Source organism: Canis lupus, chromosome 38 (genome assembly GCF_048164855.1).
Source record: "Canis lupus baileyi chromosome 38, mCanLup2.hap1, whole genome shotgun sequence".
NCBI lineage: Eukaryota > Metazoa > Chordata > Mammalia > Carnivora > Canidae > Canis > Canis lupus.
Genome location: NC_132875.1, coordinates 3,796,843 through 3,814,303, shown reverse-complemented (window position 1 = coordinate 3,814,303; position 17,461 = coordinate 3,796,843).

The window sequence follows — 17,461 nt, the reverse complement described above, 5'->3', positions numbered from 1 at the left end:
ATTGTCTCTAGAAACAACCAACAAAGTATCCAAACCTGAAACGCAATATTATATAATCATAATCATATCCTAAAATGTACATTTGGAAATTATGTCTCAAAAAAATGAAAAAAAAAAGTTAAAAAAGAAACTACACCAAAAAAAAACTTGCTGTGGAATTATAAAAATTAAAAAAAATATTAAGCCTTTAATTTTCCACTTTCAAATTTCATCAAATTATATAATTTCAGTGTGTCTTATTTTGTACTAAAGTCTCTACTGTCTATGGGAAGCTAGATGAGAATTGAGATATATCAATCTCAAATATATTAAACAATTTGGTAACCCAATAGGTCAGATTATGTTTCTGATTAAACAACTTGCTGGTTAAATATAGGACTTAAACCAGCAACAGATTACCAGTGGTTTGCTATTGTTCGGTTCTTCACAAAGGAATAATTATTTGAGAAACCAGGGATGGAAAAAAAGAAAGGAAGCCTGTTTTTAGAATAATATAAAGGGACTTAATTTGTAGTTTTCAGAGAAAAGAAGAATCAAATCAAAATAAAATTGGTGTTCTGGGTTTGGGGACCTAAACAGCCCAATATAAAAAAAGAAAGGGATTGTAGAAATGTGAAACTATCATCATTTCAGTTGCACATTTGAAAAAAATAAGGGAAAAAATGTCTAAAATAGAACTCTTATTTGGCCTGCCAACTGAAAATTGATATTTTCATTATTTTTTCAGTCAAAGGTCAATTTGTAAATACTAGGTAGAGGAGTTTTGTGTTTTTTTTTTTTTTTCTTCTCCATGAGCTAAATAGCTTTTTCCTATAGAGAATCTTCTGGAGAGTATGGGAAATAAGAAAAAAATGTATATTGGGAAATTTTTAAATGGCAACAGAGATTGGGGCCCCTGGGTTTCATCTTTTGCATTCCTATAGGGTGAAGTAAAGTTCCTGTGTCCAACTTCAACACTCATTAAGTCCTTACTAAACCAAGTAAGATGAACAAAGGCTAAAGGAATCATGGTCCTTAGCTAACCATTGGTTATAAATTATTCTGGTCTGAACCATGAAATTTGATACTTCAGTTTTACCAATAAAAACAGAACCCTGTAAGAACACTGCCTATATATGCTTAAGGAAATTGTCAAGGCAGAAATATATTTATATCTTCTAAATGGTATCCTTTAAAAATGAGCTATATGGATGCATCACCACCCACTAGTTTGTATTCTTTCCAAAATCAAACTCACCAGATCAGTCATGAGATGTGTTCTTTTTAAAGCAAATATTCCAGGTTTTGAGGTTATGCTCATAAACCTTGAAACGTGATTATAAAATAATTTGCCTGTGTTGAGATGTGTTGTGATGTGTTATGGCTAGGAGGATCCAATATTTTAAAAACCAATTTATCCATTTCAAGATGACATATTTACATGCACCTCTATCTCTTTCCACTTGAGTTTGCATCCAAATGTTAGCAAAAGGAGAAGCTCTTTCAGAATGGTGGAATAAGCATAAGCACCTCTAAAAATCTGCTCCTACATAAAATCAAAGGAACACTGGGAAAACGGTCAAAATCAACTTTCTCAAGACTCTAAAGATTAACCAAAGGCTTATAACCATCTGAGGAGTGTTTATTGAAGAAAAATAGCTGAAACTAGGTAAGAAACTAAGTGAGCTTTATGGAGTTTTAACTTGTTGTAGTCTCATCCTCTTCTGCCCAGCCCTACAGTAGCTTTTAAAACAAATAGCCTCAGGGTGTCTGGCTGGCTTAGTTGAAGAAGTGTGACTCTTAATCTCAGGGTCATGAGTTTGAGCCCCATGTTGGGTGTAGAGGTTACTTAAATAAACTTTTCTTAAAAATAATAAAACGAGCAGCCTCAAAACCAGGATGTAAGACAGAGGGGTTTAGAGCTCCCCCAACAAGCAACATCCCCAGAAAATTGTTGCTATTTTACCGTCTAGTAACTCTCTGAAAAAGGTCCATTCAGAGGCCTTTATCTCAGGTCTCATTCAGTAAAAAAACCCATTGTCAAAAACCATCAATGGCAATGGTTTAATGTTGTAGTGATATAAAGCAGTAGGACCAGCTGGGGCAAAAAGAGGCTGGCCAAAAAACTGAAAAGGAAAATCTGGGTATATGATGCTCATAGGAGACTTTGAAAGCCCCAACATATTTCCAGGGATACAGAAGGCCACGTACTTCTATTTGTAAACATACTCAGGAAAGATGTGAGAAAGAGTTAAGCTCTTGCTTCTGGCCAACCTCGAAGTTCTGAGCAAGCAGCAAGTGAAAACTAGTAAGAGTTGTAAACTGCTGGCCAATGCACTGAATGTCGGCCCCAAGACAAAGACCAGCCACAAAGGTGGGAGACTTTTTGGCAAAGTGCTTTTTAAAAATCTCTTTCTGATCATTCACAAACCACTAAGTTAACATAGCAGACTCCAGTGGCCATATCTGCAAATATAGACTGTAGAATTAGTTAAGAAAAGTCACTAAATGAACAAACAGCAACAACAAAAAAACAATAGCAAGCCCTTGGAAGAGAGGGGACCCTGATTTCTAGATTGCCACACTGTATTTTATGAGTTGTCCAGTTTAAAAAAATAAAAAAGACCCATGCATACAAATAGGAGAGTATAGCTCACACAAAGAAAGAAAGCAGTCAATAAAAACTATCCCTGAGAAAAACCATGTTCTGAACTTACTAGCCAAAACCTTAAATCGGCTACTATAAATATTTTCTAATAACTAAAGGAAATCATACCCAAAGAATAAAAAATATGAGAACAAGATAAACAGATAATATAAATAAAGAGGTAGAAGTTATATTTAAAAAAAAGAACTAAGTAGAAATTCTGGAGTTAAAAAGTATGGTAACTGAAATAAAAAGTTCACTAGAATGGCTAACCAGAAGATTTGAGCTGGCAGATGTAAAAATCAGTGACCTTGAAAATAGATCAACTGTGATTACCTAGTTTGAGAAACATAAGCAAAACAATAAAGAAAAAGCAACCAAGCCTCAGATCTCTGGAACACCACAAGTTTACTAGAATATGTACATGCTAGCCCTGGAAGAAAAAGAGGGAGAAAACAGCAAAAAGAATATATGAACAAATAATCCCCAAGAACTTGCCAGATTTGATGACAAATAAGAACTCCAAGGAGAATAAGTATAAAACATCTGTACCTAGATCCATTATAGTCAAACAATTCAATGCCCAAAACTTTTAAAACAAAATCTTGAAAGCATCAAGAGAAAACTGACCCATCACGCAGAAAGATCTAAATTAAGATTAAATGTTGACTCTTCATCAGACACATGGATGGCAGAAGGCAGTGGGATAACAGATTTAATGTGCTGAAACAAAGAGAATTTTATGTCCTGCAAAACTATCCTTCGAAAATGAAGGAAAAATTAAGACAGCCAGGTTTTTAAAAAACTAAAAAAATTCACTGCTAGCAGACATTCTCTGCTAGCAATAAAACACTAATAGGAGTCCTTCACACTCAAATGAAAGGATTCTAGATAGAAACTCGAATACATATGAAGAACTAAAAAAGCACTATTAAAAGTAACTAGACAAGTATATATGAAAACGGTATAAATGTATTTCTGTTTTTAACACTTTTCTTTTCCAGATTCAGACAACTCCATAATGTAAGAATTATAAAAATGTGCTCTATAAGTCGTGATCCTGGAGACCCAGGATCGAGTCCCACATTGGGCTCCCCGCAGAGAGCCTGCTTCTCCCTCTGCCTCTCTCTCTGTGTCTCTCATGAATAAATAAATAAATTTTTATTTTCTTAAATAAATCTTTTAAAAAATAATAATATAGTTAAGGAAACTGTCAACAAAGAGCCAAAAGGCAAAGAGACACAAAATAAGTAAATACTTAAGTCAAAGTCCAGAAGGGAAAATATTAAAAGGTGGTCTGGAAAGACAGAGCAAGGAATTCAAGAGGAGGTGGGTGGTGATTAAGCTCCACCTCCTGGAGGAAGGAGTATCTACATATTTTATTTGAAATTCTTCTCTAAGAAAGATTGTCTCTGCTCCCCATTTTTTTATTTACCGACTTATATACTTATTTACTCATTTATTTATATCTGTATGAACTCATGTATCATTTTTTCATATTTTAGGTTATAATACAATACTGCATTAGTTACTCAGATCATTCCAGCTTTGACCATGAGGAGCTCTTTCAAGTTGACTCTTGTGTTCCTTTGACACACCCCATCCTTTTGGTTACTTGTGCACTTCCTTACTTTCTGGTACCACAAGATGTTCCAGGCTCATTCTTGTTTTCCTTGCCCCAGCCACAGCATCAGCTGATTCTCCAAGAATCTCTAGGGAATGGTATTTGGAAACTAAGATCGAGGTACTGGGTGTGCTTATTGCTCCTGGGTCTACTCTACTTTTACGTTTCATGTATCTACACTTTTGCTTTCTTTATAGCTTTAAAAAGCCTCTAATCTTTGTCTCAATTCTGGGACCACTCAAGATCTTATAGCAACCCTAATGTCTTTGCAGCGGCTACTGAAAAGGTATTTTTTAAATACCTTTCTATTTTCCCATAACTATAAATACTAATTTCTCCTCCCAAGTGTTATGACTAGCATGCTGCCCCTTAATATTTCTCCACAAAGGAGTTTTGTTTGTACTTTAAATTTTTCTTAGAAAGGTGGCATATGACATTCTGCATTTATAATTCACTCCTAATTCCTCTCTGAGTCAAGCTGCCCTCACCCGTTCATCTGGTTTCTCTGAAAAGACACTCTTTTTCCTTCTAAACTACAAAGAGGCAGCAAATAAAAAAATTTTATTTTCCCTTGTTGTGTTTTCAATAAAGATTTCTTTACAGACTCCCAACACCCACCCATCCACACAAAAATCTCTTATTATTTCTGAAAATACATGATTAAGAACTCTTTCTCTGACTTAAAGTTCCATCTATTGCTACAGTATAAACACAATACATCCTAATTAAATGTGGTGGGTTGACCACATGGGAAAGGAAGCACAGGGAAAAAGAATTTCAACAAACTTCAGTAAAATAAATTAGATTGAGGATTGTTAACTCATTTAGTAGAACAGAAGTTTCGTTAAAACTGAAGTGCCTGCACAGGGAGAGATGGGTGAGAAGTGGGACACGTTGTCCCCATGGGGCCCTTAAGAAATAGGACTAAGAAGCCCCACAGAACCAAGCAGGCAGGGATGAGACACAGGGCTCCTCCACAACACATAGAAGCTTCAAGATAAATTCTGTCATTGTGGAAGAAAGCTGAGCAGTGACACTATACATAAAATCAGAACTGGATGATATGTTTTAAAAAGAAGCCTAATAGGTTAAGGAAGAGTTACTATAAATGTGATAGACAAGATAAAAAAAAATTCAGGAAAGGGATGTCATAAGTGAAATATAAGGAAATCCTCCAGCAAAGAGAACAAAAAGAAAAAAGAAATTGGGAAACATGAGAAATTAGAGGATAAGTTCTACAGGTTCAGTATCTCACCAGATTTCAAAAAAAAAGAAAAAAATGTTGAAAGTTTGAAAGAAACCCTCTCAGAAGCCAAAAAAATTAATGAGAACTGTCTCATGCCAAGGAATTTTATCATGAAATCAGAACAATAGAGATAAAAGAACCTCAAAGCTTCCCAGAGAGAAAACAATACATGCAGAGATCCATCTCACACCAGATTTCTCAATAGCAATGCTGAACGTTATAAGATTATAAATCAATGTCTTTCGAATCTGCAGGAAAATCTTTTTCAACCTAGAAGACTGTACCCAACCAAACTATGTATCAAGTATGGCAGTAAATAAAAATATTTTAAAGTCTGCAAGGGCTCAGGGTGCCTGGGTGACTTATTTAGTTAAGTATCTGCCTTTGGCTCAGGTCATGATTCTGGAGTCTCAGGATCAAGCCCCACATCGGGCTCCTTGCTTGGTGCGGGGTCTGCTTTTCCTTCTGCCAGCTCATGCTCGCTCGCACATTCTCTCTCTCAAATAAATTAATAAAAGCTTTTTTTAAGATTTTTTATTTATTTATTCATGAGAGACAGAGAGAGAGAGGCAGAGACACAGGCAGAGGAAGAAGTGGACTCCCTGTGGGGAACCCGATGTGGGACTCAATTCCAGGACCCTGGGATCATGCCCTGAGCCAAAGGCAGACACTCAACTGCTGAGCCACCCAGGCGTCCCTAAATAAATAAAATCTTAAAAAAAAAAAAAAAAAGTATGCAAAGGCTCAGCAAATTTATGTATCATGCACCCTTATTTCCAAAGCTACAGGAATATGTTCTCCATCACGGCAAGGGAATAAGCCAGCAAAGAAGACATGCACAGAATCCAACATAGTAAAGCCCTCAAAGACAAAACCTGAACAAAAGCCATGAAGTGAGCTTAGAGAACACTCAGTTCAGGTGGGAGAACAGAGGGAAATGGAAGGAATGTCTGATGTGTTTTGAAAACACAATTGTTTTGCATTGGACAGATCTTTTGGAACATTTGCATAAAATAGCAAGCAAAGAGAAAGCTAAGCATGTGCAAAAATGAGGATATTAATTTTAAGTTAAACAAAAAGTTGTATCTAAAAGAAAGCATAATCATAGTATACTGTCTGAAGCAATTTGGGGATGTATTTATATATTATAACACTACAAATGTGAATCTTGATTTGATGAAGCCTTGTGCTATAATCATACTGAGAGGTTATTAGAAGGGTAAAGAGGGACAGTAACTACACCCGGGTGGCTCAGCGGTTGAGCGCCTGCCTAGAGCCCAGGGCCTGATCCTGGAGTCCTGGGATCGAGTCCCATATGAGGCTCCCTGCGTGGAGCCTGCTTCTCCCTCTGCCTGTGTCTCTGCCTCTCTCTCTCTCTCTCTCTCTCTCTCTCTCTCTCTCATGAATAAATAAATAAAATCTTTAAAACAAAAGAAAAGGCTAAGCCCTTAAACACCATACAGAAAATTAACAATGCCTAAAACTGACAAATTAATAAATCAAAGACTATATACATAGAAATACACATATATGAAAACACGGAAATAAATACCAGAAGAAAACGCTACAAGAATTTAAAAGTGGTTACTTCCGGGGCCGCCTGGGTGGCTCCGTCGGTTGAGCATCCGACTCTGGACTTCGGCTCAGGTCATGACCTCAGGGCCGTGAGATCCAGCCCCACGACGGGCTCTGCCCTGCGCACGGAGCCTGCCTGGGACTCTCTTGCTCTCTCCCTCTGTACCACGCCGCTCCCCGTCCCCAGGCTGTGTGCCTACATCCTCTCTCTCCCTCACTCTCTCAAGTAAATAAATAAAAATGAAGTGGTTACTTCTAGGAAACAGGACTGGGAAGAGGTTGAGTACAGGTGGAGCAGAGGATGGGTATTTTTTAAAATAATTCTTTGGGTATCATTTAATTTTCTAAACACATCAAGAAAGGTGAAAAATTAAATCTGTCAAGCAACATCTTAGTATTCATGAATTTATCAGACACCGTTTTCAAAAAGGCTTTTGATGGAGTGAAATCTGGAGAGACTATACATTAATAAAAATACAGTTTCACTAACTTCCATAACCCATACTGTGGGTGCTATTTCTAGGACTCGATCCTGGGCCCTGTCCTACCCTGCCCATCCTTATCTTACTCGATAGTATCTACCATTTTGTCCACACCTGGACCTTTAATTACTCTCAATAAATTAATGACCCCTAAATTCTAACTCCAGCTCAGACCTGAGTCTAGCCTGAACTCTGTCTCTAACTAGCACCGTGACTCGAGGCAGTGGCCGCTACCCTTTGGCCCTCGGTTGCCTCATCCGTAAAATGAAATGCTCAGATGAAGTGATGGCTTAGGCCTCTGCACGTGGGAGTGCTGACAACAGAGACACGTTTGTGTGGGCCAAGCTGGGGAAGGACCACTCCGGAAGTGTCGATCTGGAGTGGGAAGTGGGCCCCCAGAACATGCTGGCTGGCATTCTGGGGTAAACACACAAGCCAACATCCTAGACCCTCTGGTTTCCAGTTTTGTCCTCATGCCTGAGCATTTGAAGCTGCTGCCCTCTACTGCACAGAGGTAACCCTGCCAGGAAGGTTCCCAAGCCCTCCAGCAGCTACAGCCAGGCACGACGAGGCCCCCGGGGAGCAGCTGACTCACAGGAACTGGCTATAATGCGCTCCCAACCTTAAGCGAGAAATCAAGCCCTAAAAATCCGCTAAAGCAAACACATTCTGCTCCAGGGTTTCACATGTGACCTCATCATTCCTGTTGGGTCGTGCTTACCCCAGCCCCCCTGGCAGGGGAGAGGATTAGGGCAGGACACTTGGGGCCAAGGGCTGCTGCCGCATTCCAAAGGACTCTAGACAGTCCCCTGCAGTGCCACCGTAGGGGTACAGTTCTTGCCGAGGAGACGCTAGTCGACCGCGAACTGTGGGTCTTTCATTTGCTCGCCATTTCCATCCTCTCATCTGCGAGCAGGCCACTAAGCAAGGCCATCAGTCTTCCCACTTCATTCTCTGCAGCCGCAGAGCTCTCAACTTCCACCTGCGACCCAAGGCACAAATTGTCGGTCGTGTCTTCTTCCTTTCGATCCCCAGAAGCAAGTGATCAGGATTCCACCCCATTTCCCAACAGCTCAATATGTGGGAGGGAAGAGAGTTCGGCGTCCTCGGGGCTCTTTCCTCCGCCAAGACTGACCTGCGCCAAATGCCGCCTGCCAAACGCACTGCCCCTCAGTCTGTCTTTTATGAACAGTGGACAGATGTGTGCTGAGGATATAATAAAGGGAGAGAGGAAAATCTGAGAAAAACTTTTCCACTGAAACAATTATTGCTTATCTAAATATAGCCCAATTCTACTGATGATTAGTTATTCCCAGAAATGCTCTTGGTATTCCCTGCAACTACACACACACACACACACACACACACACACACACACATTTTCCTATAAATAAAGAGGAAATGAAGCATAGGCTCAAGGACACTGACTTGGGGCTGGTGTTGCACAACCTTGTTGTGATTCCCCTTATTTCACACTAACTTGAGCATGACCCTGGTGACAGCCATCTGGTCCTGATCATCATCTGGTCTGTCTCGCGGTGCTTGTGACCCGACCCCATTTGGGACTGCAGGCCAAACCAAACCCTTACCAAGAGGCCTTCCACTTGAATTGATAATTGTGAACTTCAAACTGCCAATTGTGCAGTCGGCCGAAAGCAACTGCTCTCCCGTCGTTATTAGCTGTTTCCATTCCTCCTCCATCTTGATAGATTAAGAACTGCAGCAGACAACTATTTCTTTCCTTTCCTCAAGCAAAAGCTACAGTTGGTGGAGAGAGCATTTTTCAGAATGTTATTAGGATCAGGAGAGCAGAGCTTAGTAATTAAGCATGGATTTTAGGGTCACACTGATGGGATTTTAATCCCTACTGTGCCATCATACTAAGTTATGGAATCACAGATAGGTTATTTAAACTTTCTCCTTGATCAATGGATTATTTTTAAATGTATTTTAAAACTTCAAAATACACAGGAGAGCAAAATACCAATTTTTCTTCTTGATGTATGACTTCAAAGAGATGAACAAACTTTAAGGGTTCAGCTTGAATTCTTATGAATACATGCCCATCGATAACCACCACTTGTAAAAATAGAGTATTTCCAGCACTCAGTAGGCTCCCTTGTATTCTTAATTCAGTGGATATCCCTTGCATAGATATTATTATCCTGACCTTTGTTACTAACATTCATTTTGCTAATTCTTGATCATCATATATAAGTGGAATAGTATAGTGTGTACTCTTTTGTATCTACTTTCTTCCGACATTATTGCTATGCAACAGGCTTAACTTACGTGCAACTTTTTTTTTTAATTTTTTTTAAATTTTTTAAATTTATTTATGATAGTCACAGAGAGAGAGAGAGAGAGAGAGGCAGAGACACAGGCAGAGGGAGAAGCAGGCTCCATGCACCAGGAGCCCGACGTGGGATTCGATCCCGGGTCTCCAGGATCGTGCCCCGGGCCAAAGGCAGGTGCCAAACCGCTGCACCACCCAGGGATCCCTACGTGCAACTTCTTAAGAACTTGCTAAACTATTTTCCAACATGGTGGCACCATTTTATATCTGCACCAACAATGTATAAGAGTTCCACATCCTTGCCAACTGTTGGTATGGTCAGTTCCTTTCATTCTAATAGATGTGCTCTGGTGCCTCATCATTATGGTTTTCATTTCCATTTGCCTAATAACTAGTGATACTCAGCACCTTTTCATGTGCTTAGGTGCTATCGATAACATACTTTCTGCCCACTTTTAAAGTTAGGTTTTTTTTTCTTATTATTGAGTTTTGAGAGTTCTTCATGTATTCTGGAAGCAAGTTCTTTTTTTAAATATTTTATTTATTCAGGAGAATACACAGAGAGGAGAGAGAGAGAGAGGCAGAGACACAGGCAGAGGGAGAAGCAGGCTCCATGCAGGGAGCCCGACATGGGACTCGATCACGGGTCTCCAGGATCACACCCTGGGCTGAAGGCGGCGCTAAACCGCTGAGCCACCTGTGCTGCCCCGGAAACAAGTTCTTTACCAGATATGAGGTTTGCAAACCTTCTCTAACAATCTGTGGTTTATGTTTTCATTCTCTTAGCAGTGCCTATCAAAGAACAGAAGTTCTTAGTTTTAATCAATTTTTGTTTTCTTCTACGGATTATGGCTTTTGGTGCTTGCTATAGCTAAGAAATTTTTATCTAACCACGGGTCACAAGATTTTCCATTTTCCTCTAGAAGTTCCATAGTTTTAGGTGTGACATTTAGGTCTACGACCCATATTGAGTTGCTTTTTACATATAGGACAGAGAATAGATAACAGTTCACTATTTTGCCTGTGGGTATCTAATTGTTCCAGGATCATTTGTTAGAAAAGACTGTTCTTTCACTGAAATACCTCAGCACTTTGTTGAAAATCAATTGACCATATATGAGATAGTCTATTTCTAGACTCTATTCTGTCCTGTTGATCTCTTTGTCTACCTTGTCATCATTACCATACTATCTTGATTACTGTAGTTTTACAATAAGTTTTAGAGTCAGTCATAAGTTCTCTGCCTTTGTTCTTCCTCTTCAAAGTTGTTGAGGCTTTACATTTCCATATACTCTTTAGAATCTTGTTAACTTCTGAAAAAAAAAAAAAAGGTTGCTGGGATGGTACAATAACTGGGATTGAGTTGAATCCATCAGTCAATTTGGGAAGAATTTACATTTTAAACAATATTGCATCTTCTGACTTGTTTCTAAAACTTCACTAAGCAATGTTTTGTAGTTTTTAGCATACTAGTCTTTCATATATTGATCAGATTTATCCGTATCTCATGTATTTTGACATTACAAATAATATTGATTTTTAAAATATCAATGCTAGGATATAGAAATACAGTCAATTATTGTATATTGATATTGTATCCTACAACCTTGCTAAACCAACTTAATAGTTTTAATAACTTTTGTGTACATCCCATAGGATTGGGATGATCAGGTCATCTGCAAATAAAGACAGGTTTACTTCTTCCCTTCCAATCTGGATGCCTTGTATATTTTTTTCTTGTCTTATTGCACTGCCTAAACCTTTCATACTTCTATTTAGTTCCAACATTGAATAGAAGTAGCAAGGGAATCAGTTCCTGAATCAGTTCCTGATTTCAGGTGGAAAGCACAGTCTTTCACCATTAAACATGAAATTAAACTGTAGGCTCTACATACATGACATGTTTATCGCATTTAGCCCTCTATCCCTAGTACAGTGAAACTTTTGATCAAGAAAGGATGTTGGATTTTGTGAAATGCATCTTCTGAATCTATAATTTGTCTTTTTTAGTCTGTTAATATAAATTACATTGATTAATCTTCAAATGTTATGCATCTAGGATAAACTGTTTTAATACATTATCCACTTCATAGATCACTGAATTTCATTTACTAAAACTTTTTAAAGAATTTCACATCTATGTTTGTGGTAGCCAGCCTCTAAGATGATCAGCCTATTGTTCTCTGCTTCCCTTGAGTTGGCCAATACTGTAGAAGTCTTGCTATGTCACTTCTGACACATTAGCTTATAAAAGACACTGTGGCTTCCATTTTGCTTGCTCTCTCTTGATGGATCACTCATGTTGAGAGAAGCCAGCTTTCATGTCATAAGCTGCCCTATGCAGAGGCCCACATGGTGGATGCACATGTGGCCTTTTGCCAATAGCTCTAAGAGTGAGCTTAGCACCAGATTCTCTAGCCCTAGTCAAACCTACAGATGAGTGCCACCTTAGCTGATTGCAACTTCATGAGAACCTGAGCCAGAACCATCCAGCCATTCCATTTCTAGTCCCCAGAAACTGTAAAAAAAAAAAAAAAAAAAAAAAAAAAAAAGTCATATGTAGCAATAAAAATAATAATACAGACACCATGAAATTACACAGAAGAGTTTGATCCTTTAAGGTCTTGCTTTTATGCTTTGTTAGGTTGGACAGGAACTGCATTTAGTCTAGGCAGGTCCCTTCTTGGTACTCTATCCAATAACCTGTGAATTATGATGTTTTCTTCTCAGGACACGGTTCATCTTTTCAGACAGTTCTTTCCTCAGCCTCAAGTGTTTTGTTTTTCACCATTTATTTTTTAAATTATTTTTATATTGAAGAACAGCTGACACACAACATCCCATTTTTAGGTGCACAATATGGTGACTCAACAATTCAGACAGAAAAGGACAAACATCACATGATTTTAATTATATGTGGAATCAAAGTTTCTTTACACACATGTATGCTGATCATACTCAACTGAATATTCAAAGATCTTGCAGATCTCCAGCCTCTTCTTCATGCATCTCTTTATTCTAGTATGCTACCCTACAAACTCTAGCCACTTTGGCTTCCCCAAGCTCCTAGCTCCATCCTCTCAACTCAGGTAGATGGTCAGGTATTTCCTGGTTCCTCCGTGCTGTGGTAACGGCCTGAAAATTCTCTCCAGAAAGCAACTTGGGACAACTATAAGGCTTACTTCATTTGTGCCCTCTCTTCCAGGGATAACAAACCATCCTTGCCTGATGTCCAACGTTTTCAGTACCATTGTTTCATTTATTTGGTTTATCAGTTGTTTCAGATGGGAGGGACAAATCTACTCTCTGCTTATTCCATCTTCATTAGTAGTGGAAGTTCTGGTAAGTTTCGCTTAAGCTCCAGAGAAACAGAACCAAAAGCATGTGGGTATATAGAGAGAAACTTAAGGAGTTAGCTCATGTAATTGTGGATACTGGTAAGTGCAAAATCTGCAGGGCAGTCCAGCAGGCTGGAGATAGGGAAGAGCCATTGTTGCAATTCAAGTTCAAAGGCCATCTGCTAACAGAAATCCTTCTTGCCCAGGAGAAGTCAGCCTTTGTTCTACTAAGGTCTTCAACTGACTGGACAAGGCCCATCTACATAGTGAAGGCCAATCTGCTTTATTCAAAATCCAACAACTTAAATGTTAGACTTACCCAAAAGACCCTCACAGATACATCCAGAATAATATTTGACTGAGTATCTGGGCACCGTGGCCCAGCCAAGTTGACACATAAAATTAACCATCAGAGTAATCTTTTTTAAAATAAATAATTATATCATTAGGAACCAAGGCTTTCAGCTTAAGATAAAAAGAGACATAGTCAAAGAAGTACCTTATTTTTAAAAACTAGAATTCTAGTTATAGAAAAACTAGAATTCTAAAAACTAGAATTATCAGTATAAACTTGTCATACTTTTTTCTTTTTCAAAACAAGATGTACTTTCTCAGTTCTCTGAAAAAGGCCTAAAACTTCTAGCAATAAATATTCCTAGTACTCAGATTATAGCATCTAAATACCATATCCTATTATAAGGAACTGAAGCTTTATGGAGAAACGGCTTCCTTTGGCAAGCTGGACTCCTTTCCAGTGCTCAGCATCCCTGATTACCTCTCCTGACAGAGCTTGCAGTCTCATTTGAAGTAGGAATTATCGACATTCAACTTGTTCTAGGTTGAGTCCCAGACTCTGGGAACACAAAGAGAGGAGTGTGGGTACCACGGTTCCTAGAAGCTGACTACTGGCACATCCCCTGACTACAGTCGTTATTTACATTCTCAACCCAGAGGGGACTGGATCTTTCTAGGATGTGGTCTCAGCCCTTCGGTCCAAGACAAGCAGGCTTGCTTACACATGGAAATTTTGATTTACGAATCTAAATTTTTGTTGCAAGACTTTCCCCCTAAATAAAGTCAGAAAAGTGCGTCACAATAAGTGAGTTAATAAGTAATTTTATAAAATATCTAAACTGGTGTTCAAAAAAACCCAAATCTGTCTAGGGTAGGGCTGGAAATGTTCTAGTTGATCCTGAGACATCTTCCCACAACAGAAGGCAAAGAAGCTACAAAGGAATCCTATAGTTTTGTCAGAAGGACACAGGAGCCAATGCAAAGGGGTTCACTTGCCGAAACTAATAATGTCTATAATGGATGGAAACACATCAGAAACATTTTTAAAAAATCACTGAGTTCATAATAACATTCAAGATTAGGGAGGACTTCACTGGCCACCTTTGGAGAGTGCTAGGGCAGAGCACATTATTCTAGAAACTGGCAAAAGGAAAAATTCAAGCATTTATACTGTTTTGTTATACTAGGTAATCAAGTGATGGAAATGTTTTTTTATAAAGAATTCTTGCTAATAAATACAAAAGAAGTGATAGAAAAATCTCATTTTTCAGTCCCTAACGAAATAATGGGTCTTGGAACCAAGCCTCAGTAGCTGCTAAGACATTAGATGAAATGGTGGGGACTTTATGATGGCTGGATCGGGCCTACAGTAAGAACCCCCCCCTAAACCTTTCATACTAGTTTATGAACTGGGGCACCTGGGTGGGTCGGTTGGCTGAGCATCTGCCTCAGCTCAGGTAATGATCCTGGGTCCTGGGATCGAGCTCCATGTCAGACTCCCTGCTCAGTGGGGAGCCTGCTTCTCCCTCTGCCCCTCCCCCTGCTCCCTCAAATAAATAAAATCTTTAAAAAAAAAAGAACGCAAATCAATCTCATGCCACAAAGACACTTACATGCCTTCTAGTGGGATTCAATAGAAAATATGGAGAACTATCTATAAAGTGATTTTTATGGGGAAAGAAAATGAACCTGAATCTGACCAAGCCTCAGATACAACTAGTTTTCAAGAAATACAGAAGACAGAAGAAACTGTTAACATGGAAATGAAATCTAAAATCTACAAAATAAGACTGAAAGAATTACCAATTTTTTCCCAAATAAGTAAATAAACACACAAACATATATATTTAATAAAAACGGAGGATCTGCACAGGTTTAAAAAACATTTAAGAGGCATAACAGTCAAGGCAATAAGTGAATTTTAAAAGCTGATTTAAATAAATATTAAGAAGAAATTTATGTGACACTTGCGGACTAATAACACTTGTTGGATCTTATTAGATGATGTCTTAGTCCATTCAGGGTGCTATAACAAAAACACCACAGAAAGTGACTTGTAAACACAACTTTATTTCTCCCGGTCCTGGAGGCTGGAAAGTCCACAGTGACGGCACTGGCACATTTGATGTCTGAGGAGTGTCGCTTCATGGTTCACACACGGATGGTGGTCATCTCATCGAGTCCTCAAGTGGTGGAAGCGGTAAGGGAGCTCTCTGGGGTCTCTTTAATAAGGACACTGATTCCATTTATGAGGACTCCACCTTCATGACCTCCCAGAGACCTTACCTCCTAGTATTATTCCACTGAGGGTTAGTGTTCAACGTATGAATGGGGGTGGGGGAGCGGGGACACAAACATTCATTCAGCACACGGCAGATGATATTGAAGAATCACTATTATTAAGGTTTTTACAAACATACACAATTGTATCTTAGATGTACATTGCAGTATTACATCCAACAAATAGAACTCATTATAAAGTAATTCCACTAGGGCTAAATGAAGTAGGATTAGCCATTGTTAATAGTTAACAGAAGGTCATTATTCTGTTCTCTACTACTGTGTATATTTTAAGTTTTTAAATAAAAAAATGAAAAAGAATAGGTCTCTGGATTCAGACTTTGGGTTCAATTTCCAGCTTGGCTTCTTACTAGCTTACGGACTAGACAATAGAAGTTCACAGCTCATAGGAAAGTAATAAGGATTTAATGAGACAATGTGGATAAAGCCCCACCCAGCACATGGCCGTAAGATACTGGCCACAGCTATCTTTACTTGATACTACGTTATGTTCATGAGATTTAACCTCTTTGTCAAATTTCAGACCTTTCAGAAGTATATAAATTAGGAGAAATTTTAAACTTTAAAAGGAAATTCAGGGGCAGCCTGGTGGCTCAGCGGTTTAGCACGGCCTTTAGCCAGGGCCTGATCCTGGAGACCCAGGGTCGAGTCCCACGTTGGGCTCCCTGCATGGAGCCTGCTTCTCCCTCTGCCTGTGTCTCTGCTTCTCCCTCTCTCTGTGTCTCTCATGAATAAATAAAAATAAACTCTTTAAAAAAAATTAAAATACAAATAAAAGGAAATTCATCAACTCTCATCTCAATCTCCTACATATCACCTATGCTACTCTTTATTTTGCTGTATAAAATATGTACATTGAGTTCTATACATCATGTTGTAAAACAAGCTTGGCCCACTAGAAGAAAATCAGAAAAGGAATACTTCCTGAGAAGTAGCATCACTCAGAAAGAAATGAGAGAGCTCATGTGGAAACAGTGAGTCACGAAACTATAATAATAGACTTTCTGTTCTTACGTTGTCCCTCTAACTGGGTTCAGAACTTTGAAAACACTGTCTATATAAACATACTTGGTGTCACCACTGACTCACTGAGCTTTTGGCAAGCCTTAGGCCTCTCATCTTTAAGAAGGCGTAACGTAATCCTGAATTCATATATTCCACCAGAGGACTCCTGTTAAGCCTCCTGCAGAAAGGCTTCCTCTCACAGCTCATTATGGTATATTTGCTTTGTATGTCCCTCCAAATTAAGACATTATCACAGGTCACAACTGAGGACGCTCCCAGTAATGGCAAAGGTCAGAGATAAAAGTGAATGAAGACCGAGCTGCCTCCCGCTCCAATGGTGCCCTGTCCACATTCCACTATCCTAAGGTACATCTATATCACCCTCACTTCACCACAGCCACTTCTACCTCCTGGTTAAGGTGACTACCTGTAGTGTGTTTATCCTTTGAGCCTTTACAAGATAAAACTTATCATAAAATTACTAAGAATGCATCACCTAAAAATTTAGGAAATACAGAGGAAAAACCCACCCATCGTGGCATCACCTTAACAGATTTTACTTTTTCTCATTCAGCCTAAAATTCCTCTATCTTGAAACCAAATTATTCATTAACTTTTTTTCCCCTACCACCCTCATCCTAGCTTTAGGAAATGCTATGAATTAGACGGGATAA